A 17,316-nucleotide genomic window follows, 5' to 3' on the forward strand; every position below is an offset into this window, starting at 1 on the left:
ATCAGGACAGCTACAGATGAAGGGTCTCCGACTGAATTGTCGACTGTTCACTCATTTCCATAGATGCTGTCTGACCTGCTGAGTTTCTCCAGCATTTTGTGTGTGTTGCTAATGGAGGTGGACCGTGATTCAACTCTATGCAGTAATGTTGGAAGATGACTGCTCTATAAGCCATAAGTTTTGTTTGGATCTGTAGGTCATGGTCTTCAAAGACTCTTTTCCTTAATCTTGGATAGGCTTCAGTAGCACTACTTGTGGTGGTTGATCTCTGAGTTGACGTCTGGTTTTGAGGAGAGAACGCTGCCAAGGTAGGGAAAGTGGTCTACATTTTCAAGGGTAAAAATGTGACTAAAAATGTTAGTCACATTTTGGGCTGAGACCCTTCATCAGGACTGGAAAAGAAGGGGAAAGAAGCCAGAATAAGGTGGTGGGAGAGGAGAAGAAGTACAAGCTGGAAGGTGATAGGCCTCTGTGCTGTCTCTATCTGATTCCAGGTAGCGATGAGGAGAAATCTCTTTATCCAGTGGTTGCTGAATCTTTGGTATTCTGTACCCAAGAGGCCTGAGGAAGTTCAATTGGATGGAATAATCAAGGCAGAAAACGATAGACTTGTAGATATTAATGGAATCAAGGGATAGTGTAAGCATGTGGTGGAGATGAAAGGTTAGTCACAATCATACTGAACTGTAGAGCGGACACATTTTTTAATGCTCTTATTATAAAGCTAATACAAACAGCAGGATCGATATATGGAAAATTTTAAAGGAAAAACATTAACTATTAGTTCCCTCTACATGTAATACCACATTTTTCTAATTCAATTCGCCCACTTACTTTTATTATCGTCACTTTCAACTGACACCCCCAACTACTTCTCTTAAAAAGGCAGCTGGATGATAGAAAAATGGAGGGCTATGTAGGAGGGAAGGGTTAGATTGTCTTGGAGAAGGTTAAAAGGTCAGCACAACATTGTGGGCCAAAAGGCCTGTACCGTCCTACAGTCACCACCACGGTACATCATTGTTTAAAGACGTTTAAACAGGACGGTTCAGAAGATCCTGCTGAAGGGCCTCGACCCAAAACGTCAATAGTACTTTCTTCCATAGATACTGCTTGGCCTTCTGATTTCCTCCAGCATTTTGTGGATGCAATTACAAAGAAGGCATAGCAGTGGCTCTATTTCATTTGGAGTTTGAAGAGACTTGGTATGTCACAAAAGACTCTAGTAAGATATACTGTGGAGAGCATTCTTACTGATTGCATCACCGTTTGGTATAATACAGGATCAGAAAAAGCTGCAGAATGTTGTAAGCTCACCCAGCGCCGTCGTGGGCACTAGCCTCCCCAGCATCAAGCACATCTTCGAAAGATGATGCCTCAAAAAGACAGCACCCATCATTAAGGGCCTTCACCATCCAGGACATGCCCTCTTCTCATTGCCCACAAGGGAGGAGGTGAAAACACACACACACACACACACACACATTCAACATTTTAAGAATACCTTCTTCCCATCCTCCATCAAATTTCTGAAGGGAAAATGAGCCAATCCATGAACAGTACCTCACTAATTTTTTTGCTCTCTTTTTGCCCTCCTTATTTAATTTAAATGTTAATGTATGCATATATTTCTTTTATATTATACATATCATATTAATAATCTATATTATATCTTAATATACATTCCTATTATATCTTAATATATATTTCTTGTAATTTATAGATTTTTTATGTATTGCACTATATTGCTGCCACAACACAACAAATTTCACGAAATATGTCAATAATTCCGATTCTGGTGATTCTGATTCTACATTCTACATCCTATGTACTTGAACCCCTTAACACAATGAGCAATGGACATCAAGGAGGACTGTCGATGATTCACCATCTTGAAACCTCTACCAAAGGAAACAAACTAAATGTTTTTAACTTGTCCTCAAATAGATACTTGAAATCAACTGTGGCAGTAAAAATTGCAAATTAGAGTGCTTCTAAATAGAGCAAGTAGCTTGATGGCATTAGAAGGAAGTTGAGTGCACATGAATCACAAAGCTAACATACAGTCACAGTAGGCAATTAGTTAAAACAAATGATATGTTAGGCTTTATTATGAAGTACTGGAGTACAAATTTAAAGACAAATTCCCTCAACGACACAGGGAGACTATAACTAGAGAATTCTGCATAGTTTTGGTCTCCATGCCCAAGGAAGGAGATAGAATTACCTCAGAAGGAATGAAACAACAGTTGACCAGATTGGCTCCTGGTATTGAGGCATGGTCCAATGGTTCTCAAAAAGAAAACAAAGCCTCTCCAGGCATTTGATGTTTTGCTTTGGCTGGGGAGCAGAACTGACATGAATTGACTGAAATGACTGACTCAGTGACTGCTTTATTAAGTACACTGCCAAATAGTGGCCGCTGAGAGTATTTTTGTATGTTCATGTGTTCATGTTCTTCTGCTCCTGTAGCCCATCCACTTCACGATTTGGTGTGCTGTGCATATAGAGACACCCTTCTGCACATACATGTTGGTGAGACCTGATGTAGATTGGGAGACCGCTTCGCCGAGCATCGACACTCCGTCCGCCAGAAAAAGCGGGATCTCCCAGTAGTCACCCACTTTAATTCCACTTCCCATTCCCATTCCAATATATCCATCCAAGGCCCCCACCACTATTGGGATAAGGCCACACTTAGGTTGGAGGAACAACACCTTATATTTCATTTGGGTAGCCTCCAACCTGATGGCATGAACATTGATTTCTCAAACTTCCAGTAATGCCTCCACCACCCCACCCCCCTTCACCATTTCCCATCCCCTTGTCCCTCTCTCATGTTATCTCCTTGCCTGCCCATCGCCTCCCTCTGGTGCTCCCCATCCTTTTCTTCTTTCTTCCATGGTCTTCTGCTTCCTTCACCAATCAACTTCCCAGTTCTTTGCTTCATCCCTCCCCCCTCCCCTCCAAGTTTCACCTATCGCTTGGCGTTTCTCTCTCCCCTCTCCCCACCTTTCAAATCTACTCCTCAGCTTTTTTCTTCAGTCCTGCCGAAAGGTTTCAATAGACAATAGGTGCAGGAGTAGGCCATTCAGCCCTTCGAGCCAGCACCACCATTCACTGTGATCATGGCTGATCATCCACAATCAGTACCCTTTTCCTGCCTTCTCCCCATATCCTTTCCTGCCTTCTCCCCATATCCCTTCATTCCACTATCTTTAAGTTATCTATCTAACTCTTTTTTGAAAGAATCCAGAGAATTGGCCTCCGCTGCCTTCTGAGGCAGAGCATTCCACAGAACCACAACCCTCTGTGTGAAAAAGTTTTCCCTCAACTCCATTCCAAATTGTCTACCCCTTATTCTTAAACTTATTCTAAAACGTTGACTGTACTTTTTTCCATAGATGCTGCCTGGTCTGCTGAGATCCTACAGCACTTTGTCTGTGTTGCTTGAATTCCCAGTATCTGCAGATTTTCTTTTGTTTGTACATACATGGTTGTTTAAGTTACTGTTGCCTTCTTGTCAGCTTGAACCAATTTGGCCATTCTCCTCTGGCCCCTCTCAAGATATTTTCACATACAAACCTGCTGTTCACTGGATGTTTTTTCTTTCTTGCATCATTCTCTGTAAACTCTAGAAACTTGTGCATGAAAATCCCAGCAGATCAGCAGTTTCAGATAAACTCAAAGCACCCCATCTGGCACCAACAATCATTCCACAGTCAAAGTCACTTCGATCACATTTCTTCCTCATTCTAATGTTAGTTTTGAACAACACCTGAACTTCTTGACTGTGTCTGCATGCTTTTATGCATTGAATTGTTGTCTTTTCTAGTTAAGCCCTTGTTCCTTAAGGCTGTTATAGCCCGGGGTGGTAATGGGGACAAGCTCCCACTACCTAGTAAAAGCTCCCAAAGGCGTGTGACTCAAATAGCCTCTTACAACTAAGCCCAGCTCCTGATCTTCAGGTGTGGTTTGGCTACTAAGCGCAGCGGAACTGTTTCTACTGACAGAAAAAGGGGCAAAGGTGGGTTACTGGCACATTAAAACCAGTCGCTTCAGGCAGATGGGACTCGTCAGCCGTGGTTGGCAGCTCATCTAGGAGAAGGAAAACTCTGATCTCAAACCTCCACTGCCTTGCAGCTATGCTCACTCATGGGGAAGGCTTCGGGAGTAAACCACGAGGGAAAAATCTCTAAGGCAGTCCTATATTGAGTTCAATGTTGATTGGCAACTCCTGCAATGCTGCTGGTACCAAACTATATGGGTCTCTGCCATTCCTTTGGGTTCATCAAGTGTGTGGAGAGGGGGAGCTTGCTACATAGGCAACAACTTGCTCTCCATATCGTACTGCCCAGGCTTACGTATCTAGACAGCTAGGACACAACATCCATGGTCAACTCTGACTGACTGAAGCCTCAGAAGCCCTTGTGTTTTCTGTTTAATCTGGCATGGGTTTTCAGCATGTTGTGATTACTTAAAGCAGACTCCCAGGTAGCACTTATTGCAGGGTCCTTGTGTTTCGAGAATGATTCGTGTCGCAATGTTGCTCGGTCAAGTCATTGATGTTCTTATAGAATTCCTATGAATAATCTCTTATTTCTGTTTCTACATGGGAGTGCTGCTCTGCTGTATGCCTTTGGAACGTGGGAGAAAACCTGAGTACATGGAGGAAACCCATGTGGTCACAGGGAGAACGTACAAACTCCTGACAGAGAGCAGCGTAATTCAACCAGGGTCACTGGCACTGTGATGGTGCTATGCTAACTACTACATTACCGTGTCACAACTTTCAATTCAATGCACCTCTTCCAATCTGTAATATGGCATTCAGTGCTTATGGTGTGCCCATTAGGAAAACCCAATGCATATAAGAAATGCACTTTGAAGAATACCCAGATTCAGCTGCAAGGTGATCCCCATCTTGCAGATAATCTACCTTACCAATTTTCTTTTCTTTGGGCCTCACATGAATAATTCCAGGAATGAGAGGGTTAATGTACGAGTCACATTCGATGGCTCTGGGCCTGTACTTTCTGGAGTTTAGAAAAATGAGGGCGATCTCATTGAAACCTATTGAATACTGAACAGCCTAGATAGACTGGACATGGAGAGGATGTTTCCTATAGTGGGGAGGTCTAGCACCAGAAAGCGCAGCCTCAGAATAGAAAATTGTTCCTTTATAACAGAGATGAGGAGGCATTTCTTTATCCAGAGGATGGTGAATCTGGGGAATTAATTGCCACAGACGGCTGTGGAGGCCAAGTCATTGGGTATATTTAAAGTGGAGGTTGATATGCTCTTGATTCGTCAGCGTATCAAAAGTTACAGGGAGATGGCTGGAGAATGAGGTTGAGAGGGATAATAAATCAGCCATGATGGAATGGCAGATCAGACTCAGTGGGCTGAATGGCTTAATTCCTTCCTATGTCTCACGGTCTTATAATCAGTCTTACTTATTTTCTTTCCTTTGAGATCTGGACATGATTGGCATACACAATTTTATTTATCTTGAGAACAGGCTGATTATCTTGCTGCCATCTTGAACTCCTTCAGTTTTTATGATGATGTGTTATCGAGGAGACTCTTTAAACTACTCCCATACCCAATGGCTTGGGAGCACTAGGAGCGACATCTCACAGACCCTGTCTGATGGTAAAGGGATCCAGAATTTACAGCAAGCCACTGTGAAAAATTGACTGTGAACAATACTAGCACCAGAAGAAACTCTCCACAATCTTGCTTGAAATAATATCAGAATGAGGATCACCTTTATTTGCCATATACATTTATAATGTATTAGGAATTTACTGTGGTGTGTTGGTGCAACAAAAAAACAATGACCAACTATTAAATAAAGAAAAAAAGAATTCTATAAAGAATTATAAATAAATAAAAGATGATGAAGTTAATGGTTAAAGGATGAATATGGAATAAAATGTGCATAAATAAATAAACAGCAACATGTATTTACAATGCAAGCAACATTATAAAAAGTGGATTAAAGTGTTTACTGTGCACTGCAGACACTGAGGTAATAGATAGAGGGGGTGGGGTGGGTTAACTAGAATGGTTGGTCAGTAACTGCCTGGGGGAGGAAACTTTTAAATTGGTATGAGGATTTATTTCAATAGCCCTTTTAGCACTTTGCAGAAGGGAGCTTTAGCAAAAGGCAGTTTGCAGGGACAGTAGTGTCAGCAATCACTTTTCCTACACACTTCTTTGTCCTGGGCACATACAAGTCCCACAGTGATGGTAGACTGCAGCCAATAACCTTTTCTGCTGACCTGAGTTATAAGGAAAGGTTGAACAGGTTCGGACTTTATTCCCTGGAGTGTTGGAGAATGAGGGGAGATTTGATAGAGGTATACACAATTATGAGTGGTATAGATAGGGTAAATGCAAACAGGCCTTTCCCCTCAGGTTGGGTGAGACTGCTGCCACAACAACCACCATTCAACGTGACCAAAGCTTCACATGAGAGTTGTAATTTTCAATGTGTATTTTATAGGGGTGACAAACTTGACCATATAGCACACACTCAGGATACAAAGTGGAACTCGAATTCACAAACCATTGAGACTGCTGCAGCTGAGTCTCCACTGACATAAAAACAAGAACACGGTAAAAAACGGAGAAAATTAGGGGAGAAATTAATCCCCTTTACAGCAGTGAAATGGTTAAGTTTTTAATCTTGGGCTTGTCCTGTGCCACGGTGCTGTAAGAAGTGAACAATGACAACCTGAAAGACTTTTCCTTCACCAAGGACGAGGAACAAGAATTGATTTTAACGTTCAGTCAAGGGGTCCCAGACAGCTGAAGCCCATTGATTTTTCATTGTTTTACAGATCACGATTTCAATGAGAAAAATAGAGCAGCTAGTATGAAATTAAAGCTTAGAAGAAAGGAAAGCTTGATAAAAGAACCACAGTGAAAAGCAATAAATTTGCTTCTGATATAGTCTCACATTTACCAGTTACAAGTACAGTAAAATTTAAAAATACACTCAATGGCCACTTTATTAGGTACACCTAATCATTAATGCAAATATCAGCCAATTGTGTGGCAGCAACTCAATGCATTAAAGCATGTAGATATGGTCAAAAGGTTCAGCTGTTGGTCAGACTAAACATCAGAATGGGGAAGAAATGCTTATTTGTCTGTTATTTGTCAAGTAGGGTGCCGTGCACAATCCTGATTTGATGGAGACGGATGTGAGAGCATGGAGGAACATCTGGTGAAACTTCTGAAATGCCTGCTTCGCTGCTGCTGTTACTGTCCCTGAGTCCTCAGTTTTGCTTGTTGCTCGGTGGCCGGGGCAGGGTCGGAGTGCTCGGCAGAGGATGGTGCTCAGAGAGGTTGTGTTGGAGGGGATGGTCGGAGGCTCGAAGTTTTCGGATGGACTCAGAGTCCGCTGCGGTCGGGTGCTTCCAATGGTGCTGCATCAGCAGGTTGGTGGCGCTTGGGGGTTCATGGTGGGGAGAGTTTCTCCCTTCTGCCGCCTGCGTGAGATGATGAGTCTGTCGGGACTTTGAGACTTTTTTTTACTGTGCCCATGGTCTGCTCTTTATCCAGTTATGGTATTGCTTTGCACTGTTGTAATTATATGTTATAATTATGTGGTTTTGTCAGTTTTAGTCTTGGTTTGTCCTGTGTTTTTCTTGTGATATCATTCTGGAGGAATGTTTTATCAATTTTTAATGCATGCATTTCTAAATGACAATAAACGAGGACAGAGTGTCCTCATAATCTAAAAAAAATGCAATCTAAGTGATTTAGACCGTGGAATGATTGTTGGTGCCATTTTGGGTGGTTTGAGTATCTTAGAAACTGTTGATCTCCTAGGATTTTCATGCACAACGGTCTAGTAGAGTTTACAGAGAATGGAATGAAAACAAAAATCATCCAGTGAGTGGCATTTCCGTGGGGGAAAAGACTTGATAATGGGAGAGGTCAGAGGAGAATGGCCAGACTGCTTCACGCTGACAGGAAAGTGACAGTAGCTCAAATAACCATGTGTTACACAGTGGGGTGCAGAAGAGCATTTCTGAACACACAACATGTCAAACCTCGAAGCGGATGGGCTACAGCAGCAGAGCTATAGTAGTGTAGCAGTTTGCTCAACACTATTACAGCTCGGGGTATCAGAGTTCAGAGTTCATTCCAGCACTGTCCCTGAGGAATTTGTATGTTCTCCCCATCAGCCTTGTCATTTTAGCTTCCAGTTCAAAGTTGAACACATGTTGTGTAATTTTAGTTCTGAAAAAGCAAACACATCCCCATGTGGCAGAATACTGTCACAATTTACAAATGTCTTGTTCCTCACTTTGAATGAATAACTAATGGAATTGTTTCAAAGATGCTCCTCAGTTATCCTATCAGTAAAAACCGAGAGAGCAGATGGGAAAAAGGATGGTCTTTGCCAAAGTACCAGCACTTCCTCTTTGTTACACAAAGGATCATTTGTAGAAAAGCAAGTTACTGAACGAGGAGGGACACTGGGGAGAGGTGATGGGCAGGTAAGTAGAAGAGAAGGGGCAAGAGAGGAGCCAGAATGGAGAATGGCAAAAGAGAGAAGGGGGAGGGGGAGAAAGTTAGAGAAATCGATGTACATGCCATCAGGTTGGGGGCTACCTAGATGGAATATGAGGTGTTGCTCCTCCAGCCTTAGTGTGGCCTCATTGTGGCAGTGGAATAGGCCCTGGACAGACATGTTGGATGGGAATAAGAAGTTGAATTAAAATGGGTGACCACTGGGAAATCCCATCTTTTGTGGTTGATAGAGCAAAGGTGCTTGACGAAGCAGTCCCTCATTTTACATTGGTTCCCCCTGATGCAGAGGCCGATGCATTGGGGGACCAGTTATAGTAGACGATCCTGACAGACTGTCAGGTGAAGTATCACCTCTCCTGGAAAGACTGTTTGGGGCGCTGAATGGTGGGGAAGGAGGAGGTGTAGGGACTGATCTAGGAATTATCCTGCTGGCAGGGATAAGTGCCAGGAGGGAGATCAGTGAAGAAGGACAAACGGACAAATAGATAAGGGAGTCACATACAAAAGTACTTTGGCAGCATCCTGTTTAACAAGGAAGTGATAAATGCAAGTACTGCCATCCACATAAATATATGTAGACAGCGGCCACTTTATTTGGTACCTCCTGAACCTAATAGAGAGGCCACTGAGTGTACGTTTGTAATCTGCTGCTGCTAAAACCCATTCACTTCAAGGTTCAGCATTATGTGCATTTAGAGAAGCTCTTATGCACATCCTGGTCGCAACACATGGTTATTTGAGTTATTGTTAACTTCCTGTCAGCTTGAACCAGTCTGGCCTTTCTCCTCTGACTTCGCTCATTAACAAGGCGTTTCACCCACAGAACTGCTACTTGCTCAATTTTTTTTGTTTTTCACACCATTTTCTGCAAATTCTGGGATTTATGCATGAACATCCCAAGACAGCAACAGTTTCCGAGATACTCAAGCCACCCTGTCTGGCACCAACAATCATTCCACAGTCAAAGTCACTTAGATCACATTTCTTCCCCATTCTGATGTTTGGTCTGAACAACAAATGAACCTCTTGACCATGTCTGCAAGCTTTTATGCATTGAGTTGCTGCAACATGATTGGCTGATTAGATATTTGCATTAACAAGTAGGTGCACACATGTACCTAATAAAGTGGCCAATGAGTGCATTGTTCCATGCCTCAGTTATAACATTTCTCAACTTCAAACTAGCACTAGATCAATTACTAAAACTGCGTTCCTTCTGCAAATATCAAAGTACATATATGTCGACATATACAACCCTGAGGTACATCTTCTTGCAAGCATACTCAGTAAATACAAGAAAGATAATAGAATCAATGAAAGTCTGTACCCAACAGGATGGCAAACAACCAATTTGCGAAAGACAACAAACTGTGTAAATACACAAGAAGAAAATAAACAATAAATGTTGAAAATCTGAGATGAAGAGTCCTTGAAAGGGAGTCCATAAGTTGTGGGAACAGTTCAGTAATGGGGCAAGTGAAGTTGAGTGAAGTTATCATTGAGTGATGGTTGAGGGTCAAGTGAGGAATTCTCTGTTTCTTGGTACATGTGGTTAGAAATAATTTCTAGAGACTGAGTGGAAAATTAGTCCAGCTTCTCAATGGAAGAAGCCAAAGAGTGGTAGTAGAGAATTGCTTCTCCGAGTGGAGGCCTGTGACTAGTGGTGTGCCACAGGGATCAGTGCTGGGTCCATTGTTATTTGTCACCTATATCAATGATCTGGATGATAATGTGATAAATTGGATCAGCAAATTTGCTGATGATACAAAGATTGGAGGTGTAGTAGACAGTGAGGAAGGTTTTCAGAGCCTGCAGAGGGACTTGGACCAGCTGGAAAAATGGGCTGAAAAATGGCAGATGGAGTTTAATACAGACAAGTGTGAGGTATTGCACGTTGGAAGGACAAACCAAGATAGAACATACAGGGTTAATGGTAAGGCACTGAGGAGTGCAGTGGAACAGAGGGATCTGGGAATACAGATACAAAATTCCCTAAAAGTGGCGTCACAGGTAGATAGGGTCGTAAAGAGAGCTTTTGGTACATTGGCCTTTATTAATCAAAGTATTGAGTATAAGAGCTGGAATGTTATGATGAGGTTGTATAAGGCATTGGTGAGGCCGAATCTGGAGTATTGTGTTCAGTTTTGGTCACCAAATTACAGGAAGGATATAAATAAGGTTGAAAGAGTGCAGAGAAGGTTTACAAGGATGTTGCCGGGACTTGAGAAACTCAGTTACAGAGAAAGGTTGAATAGGTTAGGACTTTATTCCCTGGAGCGTAGAAGAATGAGGGGAGATTTGATAGAGGTATATAAAATTATGATGGGTATAGATAGAGTGAATGCAAGCAGGCTTTTTCCACTGAGGCAAGGGGAGAAAAAAACCAGAGGACATGGGTTAAGGTTGAGGGGGGAAAAGTTTAAAGGGAACATTAGGGGTGGCTTCTTCACACAGAGAGTGGTGGGACTATGGAATGAGCTGCCAGATGAGGTGGTAAATGCGGGTTCTTTTTTAACATTTAAGAATAAATTGGACAGATACATGGATGGGAGGTGTATGGAGGGATATGGTCCGTGTGCAGATCAGTGGGACTAGGCAGAAAATGGTTCGGCACAGCCAAGAAGGGCCAAAAGGCCTGTTTCTGTGCTGTAGTTTCTATGGTTTCTCATACTCAAATAAATTATTTAAACAGTGGTGGAACAAAAAGGCATTCCAATAACCTGCATGAGCAGTGGCATCAAATTGTGGATGTATGATAAGACATGGAACACATGTATAGTGCAGGATGGACCGAGCTGCCCTGATAATTCATCATCCAAAATATACAGATGTGGAAGTTAAAGCACTCTTGAATTAATGCCCCATTCTAGGTAGGGAAATAAAATCGAAGAAAATTTCAAGCTTGAATCAAGAATTAATCTAAAAAAGGACTTAACAGATGCTTCTCTTACAGAGCTGATCAGATGAAGTGGCAACAGAAGCTTTGAATCATCCAGCCTTGTCTACATTTAATTATAATAATCCTTATTAGACAACTTAGACATTTACAAAGGTAGCTTCTTCAGGTCAAGAAACCAAAGGGTAAGTGTTGAAGTCAGGAGAACATATGCCAGTCCTCATCAAGAGGTCAGTAGTGGAAAGAGCGAGCAGCTTCAAGATCTTGGGCATCAACATCTCTGAAGATCTATCCTGGGCCCAATATATTGATGCAAATATGATGCAGACCCAATGGGCCAAAAGGCGTAATTCTTCTTCTATAGTTTATGGTCTTATTAAGGACCCTCAGCATCCAGGATACGCCCTGTTCTCATTACTACCATCAAGGAGGAGGTACAGGAGTCTGAAGGAACAACCTCAATGTTTTAGGAAAAAGCATCTTCCCCTTCGCCATCGGTTTTCTGAACTGTCTAAGAACCCATGAACACTACTGTCACTATTTTGCTCTCCTTCTGCAGTACACATATATTTCATATTGTAACACAGTAATTTTTTAATGTGTAGCTGTTGCAAAATGACACATTTCATGACATATCCCAGTGATATTAAACCTGATTCTGATTAATGAACAAATGTGTTTTGTATTCATTTATGAGATGTGGGTGTTGATGGTGCGCCCAATAATCATCTGCTATTCCCAAATGCCCCTTGAGAAGGTAATGATGAGCTGCTGTGGCTTGCTGAAGGGACTCTCACTGTGTTTTTTGACAGGGAGTTCCAGGATTTAGATCTAAGACAGGAAACAGTGCAATCTGAAGGGGAACCTGCTGGTTACGGTGTCGTCCTGAGCCAGCTGCCTCTGCTCTCTTGATGGTAGCTATCACAACACTTGGGAAGCTTTGATCTGCAAGCCTTGTACCGCTTTTTAAAAAAACAGGTAGAAAGGGATAAACCAAGTACTTAAACTTTAATGGTGGGTAAATTATTGGAATCCATTCTTATGGAAAGAATAATTCTTCATTTAAAAAGGCACCATGTTAATTAGTAACAATCAGTATGGATTTATTAAGGGAAGACTGAATGATTACCGACTGACATCTTTGAGAAGATATCAATGAGAATACTGCGTTTGCTGTGGTCAGAAACATTTTTGCAACACTTTTGACAAGGTCCTAAGTTACACCTTAATGGGATTTAAGGGATTAGATCAGATTTATTTGTCACATATACATAGAAACATACAGTGAAACGTGTCATTTTGCATTAAATTAAATCTGTGTAGATAATGTTCAGCAGCCCACAAGTGTTGTGACACTTCCGGTGCCAACATGGCATACCCACAACTTACTAACCCTAACCGGTATGTCTTTGGAATATAAGAGAAAACCAAAGTGCCTGGAGTAAACCTAAGCAATCAAGGGGATAATGTAGAAACTCCTAACAGAGAACGGTGGAAATCGAACCCCGACCTTACAGCGTGCTATAAAGTGTTGCGCTAACCATGTCACTCAACAGGTGAGTAGTAAATTGGCTTCAAATGTGCCTCAATGACAGGAAGCAAAGGGTAATAATTGGCAGGTAATGGTATGACTGGAGGTTGAGTTCATTTGGGCTCAGTACTCAATCAATCTCAGACAGCAGCAAGGGTTTGGGACTCACCTCCTAAAGGATGGTGAAGGCAGGCACCCCTACCACATTTGAAGAGTACTTGGAAGTATAATCGAAAAGGTGTAACCTGCAGGACTGCAGACCCAGTGTTGGAAGATGGGGTGGGGTGGCAGCTCTTTCTCAATTCTCCTGTGACCCCCATGATCATATACATTGGATGAAGTCAACAGACAGAGAAAAATTGTAAGTAATATACACAAAGTGCTGGAGGAACCCAGCAGATAAGGCAGATTTTATGGAGGGGAATAAACAGTTGATGTTTCAGGCCAAGAACCTTCATCAGGACTGGAAAGGTAGGAGGCAGAAGCCAGAGTGTGGTGGTTAGCACAATGTTTTACAGCACCAACAACTGAGTTCAATTCCCGCTGCTGTCTATGAGGCGTTTGTATAGCCTCCCTGTGGAATGTATGGGTTTCCTCTGGGTGCTCTGGTTTCCTCACATGGTCCAAGGATGTACTGGCTGGTAGGTTAAATGCCCCATGATTAGGCCAGGGTTAATTTTGGGGGGTCGCCAGCGTGGCTCAAAGTGCCCATTCTGTCCATCCTGTATCTCAACAAATAAACAAATAAATAACAAGGTGGAGCAAGGGGAGGGAGTACAATCTGCCAGGTGATAGTTAAGACCAGGTGAGCAGGAAAATTATGTCTGAAGTTAGAATGTGGGAGGTGAACAAAACATACACAAATTCAGGCAGTATCTATTGGGGGGGTGGGAAGGAAAGATAATCAATTGACATTTCAGGCCGAGTCCCTTCATCAAGATTACAAAGGGAGCGGTCAGAAACTAGAATAAGAAGGCAGGGATCGGGTAAGAGGTATAAGCTGGCAGGTAGTAGGTGAGACCAGCTGATTCTTGGTGGTCAAAGGGCAAGATAAATACATGCTGAGCACTCGATTATCATTGGCCCTGCGCTCAAGAAGGCAAGTAGAGATGACTCCACTATGCTGCTAACTTGTGCTTTGTAGAAAGTGGTGAGGGCTAGGGGTGTTGGAAAGGTGTGGGTGTGTGTTATCACTGTAGCTCCTGTCGCAGGTAAGCGGCATCCATCATCAAGCTCCCCCTCCATCCAGACCACACTCTCATCTTGCTGCTGCCATTGAGAAGAAGGTCCAAGAGTCCTGGGTCCCACACCACCAGTTTCGGGAACAGTTATTAACCTACAACAATTTTGGCTCCTGAACTAAAGTAGATAACTTCACTCACCTCAACTCTGAACTGATTTTACAACCTATGTACTCATTTTCAAGGCCTCTACGACTCACATTCTCAATATTATTTATTTATGTAGTTACTTACTTATTTACTATTTTTCTTTTTGTATTTCGTCTTTTGCACAGTGGTTGTTTGTCCGTCTTTGGCTGTGTATAGATTTCATTGATTCTATTGTGTTTCTTTGTATTTACTGTGAGTGTCTGCAAGAAGATGAAGTAGGATGCCGTGCACAATCCTGATTTGATGGAGACAGCCATGAGAAGCACGGAGGAACATCTGGAGAAACTTCTGAAATGCCTGTTTCGCTGGCGCTGCTACTGTGCGATCGAGAATCTCTGGAGGGGAAGGCCCCAAATCCTCGGCTTTGCCTATTGCCTGTTGCCGGGGCCGGGGTCGAAGCGCTCAGCAGAGATGGTGCTCGGCCCTCAGTGTCGGAGAGCTGGTCAGAGGCTCGAAGTTTCCGGACGGACTCTAGTCGGGTGCTTCCAGGATGCTGCATCGGCAAGTTTGCGGCGCTGGAAGCTCATGGCAGGAAGAGTTTCTCTTCCTTCAACTGTCTGCGTGAGATGATGGGACTTTCAAGAGACTCTGAGATTTTTTTTTACCGTGCCCATGGTCTGTTCTTCTATCAAATTACAGTATTGCTTGCACTGTTATAACTATATGTTATAATTATGTGGTTTTTGTCAGTTTTTTTTAGTCTTGGTTTGTCTTGTGTTTCTGTGATATCATTCTGGAGGAACAAATTGTATCATTTCTTAATGCATGCATTACTAAATGATAATAAAAGAGGACTGCGTGTCCTCATAATTTAATCTAATCTAATCTCTGGGTTGTATATGGTGACATGTATGTACTTTGATAATAAATTAATTTTGAACATTGAACTTTGTAACCATGTGTGATTGGTGTGGTTACGTTACTGGTCCCTAAGATAATGGTTGCGGGATCTCAGCAACAGTCATACCACTGATCATCTAGGGTTAGTGTTGTTGAGATGTCTATTGCCCAGTGCTTGTGTGGTGTGAATTTTACTTGTCCATTACCACATTCTGCTTGAATCTTGTCTACGTCTTGCTACATGTTCTGCTTCTTCATACTGTTCAAGTGGATGGAAATGGAACATCTCCACTTCTGATCTAGACTCTATGTAGCTGAACATGGTTGGCTTTAGACCAAAGAGTAATTCCTGTGGCTAGGGTGCATAACATCCAACAAGTATATCCACCTTCCTACCTGCTAAATACATTGCAGATTTATTCAGAAGTTGCCTTGATACCAAGGGCACTCATTCTCCCTTACCTCCAGTGATCGATTTAAGGAAATAGAGTGAATACTGACAGGACTCAGCAGGTCAGACAGCATCTAGGGGCAGCACTGTAGTGTAGCGGTTAACATAATGCTATTACAGTGCCAGCCAGTTCAATTCTGTCGCTGCCTGTAAGGAATTTGTACTGTATGTTCTCCCCATGACTGTCTGAGTCTCCTCCAGTGCTCCTGTTTCTTCCCACATTCCAAAGATATACAGGTTATCTGGTTAATTAGTTACTTGGGTATAACTGGGCGGTGTGGGTTCATTGGGCTGAAAGGGCCTATTATCATACTGTATCTCTAAATAAGATCTGGTGTGAAAATAAATCAGAATTAATGTTGCATCTTAACTGTGTTTCTTTCTCTACAGATGCTGCTGGACCTGCTGAGTATTTCAAATAATATCTGCTTTTAGTTAGGATTCCAGTTTTAATTTTTTAGTATTCGGTCCTTGCCCATGCTTGGACCAAGGCTGAAGTATGTATGTTCTGGAGGTTGCTGTCCTGGCAAAGCCCGGGCTGTACTCTGGGGAACCAGAGGAGATGATTTGGTACTGTTAGGATAGTTGATTTATGCTAATGGTGGGAGTTTTAATTTAATCAAAATAAATAGCTAGATTTCATTTGCTCCACCATATTAAGAATTTATATGTTGCTTATGTGACCCCATAAATTTAAACTAGTTTGCCAGACAGAATGAATGAATGAATTCTTAGGTGAAACCTGTTTAAAATGATTAATTGTTTTGATAGGGTTTATAGTGGGGAAACTATTTCCTCACATTAGAGAACTCCGGAAATGGAGGCATAATTCCTGAACTGGAGAGAGGCCCCAACAGTGAGATCAGGAAGTACATCCTCACACAGGCGAAAATTTATGACTTAGTTCTTCCCAAAAAACTGCATTCTGGAGGGACTAAAATTTTTGTTAAGGGAGGGTGTTGAAGCCAAGAGAGACGAGAAACTAAAATATGAAATTAAATCAATGCTGGATGAGTCATTTCTATCTTAACAGAGGATAATATCTCACTTAACCCAGAGCTGGATCCCCCACACTCGACCCTCCTGTTAATTCCTGGACACATTATGGGCCAGCTGGCCTGGGTGCAGTCGTAGGCCACCTGTTTTAATTCTATTTCCCATTCCTATTCTGACAAGTTGGTCATGGACTCCTCTACTGCTACAATGATGCCTATCGCAGGATGAAGAAACAACCTTTTGTCTGGGTAGCCTCCAATCTGATGATATGAACATTGATTTCTCCAGCTTCTGGTAATTTCATCCCCTACCTCCTTTTCAATTCCCCATTCTGGCTCCCCTCTCACCCCTTCCTTTCTCCTCATCTGCCCATCACCTTCCACCACTTCCCCTCCACCTTCCCTTTCTCCCATGGTCCACTCTCCTCTCCTGTCATATTCCTTCTTTGTTGGCCCTTTACCTCTTCTACCTGTCAATTCTCAGCTTCTTACTTCATCCCTCCTCCCCCACCCACCCACTTTCCCCCTCTCCTGGTGTTACCTATCACCTGCCAGCTTGTACTCCTTCCCCTCTCTCCCACCTTCTTATTCTGTCTAATTACCTCTTCCTTTCCAGTCTTGATGAAGGGTCTTGACTTGAAATGTCGACTGTTTACTCC

General features: G+C 42.5%; 1 protein-coding gene across 16 annotated transcripts in view; it reads right to left on the reverse strand.

Annotated features, from left to right (window-relative positions):
- The window catches only part of arhgap39 (Rho GTPase activating protein 39), a 722,701-nt gene that overhangs the window by 198,790 nt on the left and 506,595 nt on the right, over positions 1-17,316 (reverse strand). The window lies entirely within an intron of this gene.

Source organism: Mobula hypostoma, chromosome 3 (genome assembly GCF_963921235.1).
Source record: "Mobula hypostoma chromosome 3, sMobHyp1.1, whole genome shotgun sequence".
Lineage (NCBI taxonomy): Eukaryota > Metazoa > Chordata > Chondrichthyes > Myliobatiformes > Myliobatidae > Mobula > Mobula hypostoma.